General features: G+C 41.5%; 1 long non-coding RNA gene across 1 annotated transcript; it reads left to right on the forward strand.

The window, feature by feature from the left end:
• The first annotated feature begins 1053 nt into the window (after nt 1–1053).
• LOC123065376 (uncharacterized) lies at nt 1054–4402 on the forward strand. Its single transcript, XR_006431002.1, has 3 exons — nt 1054–1534; nt 2384–2614; nt 4248–4402. It is a non-coding gene; the product is annotated as an uncharacterized lncRNA (long non-coding RNA).
• The last annotated feature ends 879 nt before the right edge of the window (nt 4403–5281 follow it).

The following is a 5281-nucleotide window of genomic DNA, read 5'->3' on the forward strand; positions in this document are numbered from 1 at the left end:
TTGCAATCCTACATGTCCTATTATTCTTGGTCGAACTTTCCTTAGAACGATTGGTGCAATTATTGACATGAAAGAAAGAAATATTAGATTCCAATTTCTGCTAAGGAAAGGCATGGAACACTTTCCTAGGAAGAAAATTAAATTACCTTATGAATCCATTATGAGAGCCACTTATGGATTGCATACCGAAGATGGCAATACCTAGATCTATTCTTGTTTTTATGCCTAACTATGGGCGTTAAACGATAGCGCTTGTTGGGAGGCAACCCAATTTTATTTTTGTTCTTTGCTTTTTGCTCCTGTTTAGTAATAAATAATTCATTTAGATTCTGGTTAGATGTGGTTGTATGTTTTAATTAGTGTTTGTGCCAAGTAGAACCTTTGGGAAGACTTGGGTGAAGTCTTTGCGATCTTGCTGTAAAAAACAGAAACTTTTGCGCTCACGAGAATAGCTGTCATTTTTACTGGAGAGTGCTTTTAGGTTGATTCTTTTTGTAGATAATTAATAGACAAATTCCTCACGTCCACCAATTTATTTCAGAATTGTTAGATTTACATAAGTATTCTAAAGTTACAGATTTCTCAGACTGTTTTGTTTTTGACAGATTCTGTTTTTCGTGTGTTGTTTGCTTATTTTGATCAATCTATGAGTAGTATCGGGGGGGTATGAACCATAGAAAAGTTGGAATACAGTAGTTTTAACACCAATTTAAACCTATAAGGTTCCAGGACAACTCGTTCGCACGAAGCTTCCCCGATGTCAAGCGTTCCCTGCTGTTCGATCCTGGTAAGTCCGAGTTTTGACTTCGTTCGAGGCGTTGGATGTTCGCTGGTTGTTTCACACCTGGTTTTTACCGCGTGGTGACTTCAAATGGCTAATGATTGGTGGGCTCTTTCAGCATGTGTGTCGGTTAGTTGAGCTGATTCCAGGTGCGGGTTTGCCATCTTCCCATGCGGCGCGTGCGCATCACGCCGTCTACGGGAGCGTGGGGCAGGCCTCGCCCAATCCCCTCACCCGCACGCCCGCACCCCTTTCTCCCTCCTCGATCTCTCTCCCTGGTCAGCCGCCACGAACCCTATCCCCCTTTCCATATGATCCCACGGCCACTACGCCCCTCCCGCATCGGCCCCTTCTCATCCTCCATCCCTTGCTTCTCTACTCTCATGCGAAGGAGGAAGATGCAAACAACATTGGCTTTGGGAGATAGCTCGTCCGTCTGCAGGCAAAGGCGACGGGACCGGCATCCTGGGCGGAGGCTGGACTCCAGGAACTAGCCGAGGTAGTCCTCGCCAAGGAAGTGGGCGACAGCGCAATGTATAAAAGAGGACACCCGTGTGTAGCTCCGCCATCGCCTTCCTCCATTGCTGATCTCCATCTTATCTCTTTCTGCAAGGGGCTCATCCTTCTGGGTGCTTAGCCATCGATTAAGATTTGGAGGGAGACCAGGAGACCCCGGCAAAAACGAGTGTGCTAACGGAGGCTCCGGGGATGCAGGGTGATAGGGCCCAGTATATCCTCTTATTGTGCTATTGGGTGAGCTTCTTCACCATTCCAGTTGTGCTGTTGGGCCCAGTCTATGAGCAATTTTTTTTGTTTATTTTAGTCTATGAGTTACCCTTTTAAGTTTGTTGGGTGCCTTGGATAAGTTTCTGCCCCCCGGATTTTTTTTCCTACTCAGGAGATGCTCTCTGGCCTGACTAGAGTCATAGTAAGTTTTTTGTTTCCTTTCTTAGTTTGTTTGGTACCTTGCTCTTTCCTCGTCAAGTAGGGGATCGATTTGTCCTGCAGCTCCTTTCCCCTCTATAAAGGAGATTTTTGTTCCTTTGCTTGATGTGTTTCCCTCCTTTCAATTGTATGATTTTTAGGATGGGCCTTCCTATCCATATGTTTGCCTTTATACTGCATATTATTTCACTCTTTTGGGTAGATAACTAAACTTCTGCAACTTTACTGAATCATTGAAATTGTCCTTCCCAAACCGAATTTTGCTTTACAACAACTTGTTTGCCTGTGTATTTGTGTAGTTTTCTGCATATTCATATAGCTCTGAATGTTGTTCCATTCCTTGATAAATACATTGCTCTACAGGGTTGATTAAAGAAGTTAACTCTTCTTCATAGCAGTTTTTCAAATGCCCTGATGGGACGACCCTAAACATTGATAGTTAAACTTGGTATATCCGTTCAAACACCTGATCGGTAAAATGGATTTCTATTGGTCCTAACTACTGTTCTAAATCCTTCAAAAGGAAAAAAAGTGCTATACTAAATAACTATCTTCTCTATTATTTTTATTTTTTAGTCTTGCTTCCATCCATGTATTTTTATAGTACCCTGGGTAGCTACAGTAGTGATACTCTTTCTTTCTCTCTCTGTTGGGAAGCTTCCAGATGGAATTTGGACAAGGAAAAGGAGACCCATGCGAAATCGAGCGTCCTGGTGGTGCCTCGACCAATGCGGGCCGATGGATAGCACCGTTGAGCATGGTGCTTGGTGCAACGCGCTGGATAGGTGGCAGGAGAGGTGACCATGGGTGTGGCTTGGGCAGCTCCACACACATCAAGCGACGGCGAGCGCATCCGACGCCACCATGCTGGTGGTCCCGGAGAACAAGGTATTTGCATTTGTCATTGTACAACACTAGCGAACCAGGAAGCGATGCAGTTGTTTGTTCCTTTCCCCTGTAAACTATGAACTGAATGGCTACTGTGTTGATGCATATTTATATAATCGAAGTTTAATTTTATTATGTCCATATCTTTGATTCTTTCTAATTTAGTGTGTTATGAGATATAATGATTTATTTCATGTGTATCACATATCTATTTATACTTTGTTTGGAAATTGCAGCATCCTCTCCTAACTGCTTCTACTGCACTTCATGGAAATAGCTTTTCTTTGCTGATGTGATTTTGATTTTTTTCTCTATGCAACAATTTCCTGTGATTAACTTTAGAAGATGGCGAGAGCTGTTGGTCATATTAGTTTGTTAATTTGATTCATATGCTTTGGAAAAAACTGTGTTCATAGATCATGTTGTATGCGCTTAGGATGCTCCAGTCTTTATTCGTTAGATTCAAGCAGTTTGTTTATGCAGCAATCTTGCTGGTGACATCAGATTTTACAATTTGGGGTGTGGGTTTTGCTACTGGTGACACCCCAAGAATAGTAGCTGGTGCGTACATTTCCATATGTTAGACATTTATTTCTATAAGCATGTGTAAGTGTAGATCTTGGGAGAGATATATTTCATAATCAGAATGGCTGAGTATGTGTATTAGTTGATTACCTCACACAATAGTTGTAGCTTCTCATGGAATATTCACATGCTGCCAGTGGCAATGTATCCTGTTTTCAAGAGCTCAACCTTGTGCTTACTTCATTAATAATTGTAGCTGCTCATGGAACAATGCATTAATTTGCCAAAAGGTACACACTGACTCCGTTACTAAAGTGTTTCTTATTAATCTATGAGAGGTTGCTAAGTACCTAAGAAATCACATTGCACTGTTTGTTGGCCTAATAAGCTCTCTTTTAGCGTAAAATTAATAAGAATGTCCAAAGGATGGTTCTGTTTTATCAGTCGTGATAGGAGTGTAGATAGCATTGATGCTTGGTACAGACCGATTAACAAAACACTAGGTTGAAGACCGGTTTATTGGCGTTACTTATTGTTTATCTTGTTTTGTACTATTACTCTTGATTTCCAATGCCGAAGGTGGCTGAAATGCACACTGATTGGTGTTATTTCTGAAATTGTGGTTGAACAACAAATTTTTTGTTTTTTTTGCTAAATTGTGATATGTAGATTGTGGGAGGACCATTTACGTACCCCTGGACCATTGATTTATAGTAACCATAGCTGAAAAAAAGTCATTTTCTATGGAAGTAACACCTGGTATAAATCAAAACTCGTGCCATTTAGATCGAGTCACAGCTTTTGTGTGTGTCCCTATCACTATCACTCATACATTTATTTTTATTTTCTATATAGATCTATAAATGGTAGGCATTCTTATGCGTATGCACACACCAATGACTGTATTTCACTTACGCCCAATCCCCACGGACTATCTATTCTGTTTCTGTAACTTTCGTAGCTTGTTACAAATCATTTCAAAGTTTCCTTAGACCATAGATGAATTCTTTGGTCATAATTTTGTATGCATTTATCCTTGTTTACTTTGTCCTTTTAGTTCCTTGTGTCACCATCTGATGTCAGTGCTCCTCTATTTAATTGAATGCAGGTATACATCTGAGGTATGAAGATGATAGGGCAGTGGTTGGAAAATTCGTTGGTACAAAATTCATTGACAAACTGCAACTGGCTTATTGATACGTCTCCAACGTATCTATAATTTTTTATTGCTTCATGCTATTATATTACCCGTTTTGGATGTTTATGGGCTTTACTTCACACTTTTATATCATTTTTGGGACTAACCTACTAACCGGAGGCCCAGCCCGAATTGCTGTTTTTTGCCTATTTCAGTGTTTTGAAGAAAAGGAATATCAAATGGAGTTCAAATGGGATGAAACCTTTAGGAGCAATCTTTTTGGAACAAATGCAAACCAGGAGACTTGGAGTGGACGTCAAGCAACAAACGAGGCGGCCACAAGGGTGCCTGGCGCGCCCCCCACCCTCATGGGCCCCTCGTGGCTCCACCGACGTACTTCTTTCGCCTATATATACTCCCGTACCCTGAAAACATCGGAGAGCACCACGAAAACCTAATTCCACCGCCGCAACTGTCTGTATCCATGAGATCCCATCTTGGAGCCTTCGCCGGCGCTCCGCCGGAGGGGCAATCGACCACGGAGGGCCTCTATATCATCTCCAAGGCCTCTCCGATGAGTTGTGAGTAGTTTACCACAGACCTTCGGGTCCATAGTTATTATCTAGATGTCTTCTTCTCTTTCTTTGAATCTCAATACAAAGTTTTCCTCGATCTTCTTGGAGATCTATTCGATGTAACTCTTTTTGCGGTGTGTTTGTCGAGATCTGATGAATTGTGGGTTTATGATCAAGTTTATCTATGAGAAATAATTGAATCTTCTCTGAATTCTTTTATGTGTGATTGGTTATCTTTGCAAGTCTCTTCGAATTATCAGTTTGGTTTGGCCTACTAGATTGATCTTTCTTGCAATGGGAGAAGTGCTTAGCGTTGGGTCCAATCTTGCGGTGTCCTTTCCCAGTGACAGCAGGGGCAGCAAGGCACGTATTGTATTGTTGCCATCGAGGATAAAAAGATGGGGTTTATATCATATTGCATGAGTTTAT

Source organism: Triticum aestivum, chromosome 3B (genome assembly GCF_018294505.1).
Source record: "Triticum aestivum cultivar Chinese Spring chromosome 3B, IWGSC CS RefSeq v2.1, whole genome shotgun sequence".
NCBI classification, from domain to species: Eukaryota; Viridiplantae; Streptophyta; class Magnoliopsida; order Poales; family Poaceae; genus Triticum; species Triticum aestivum.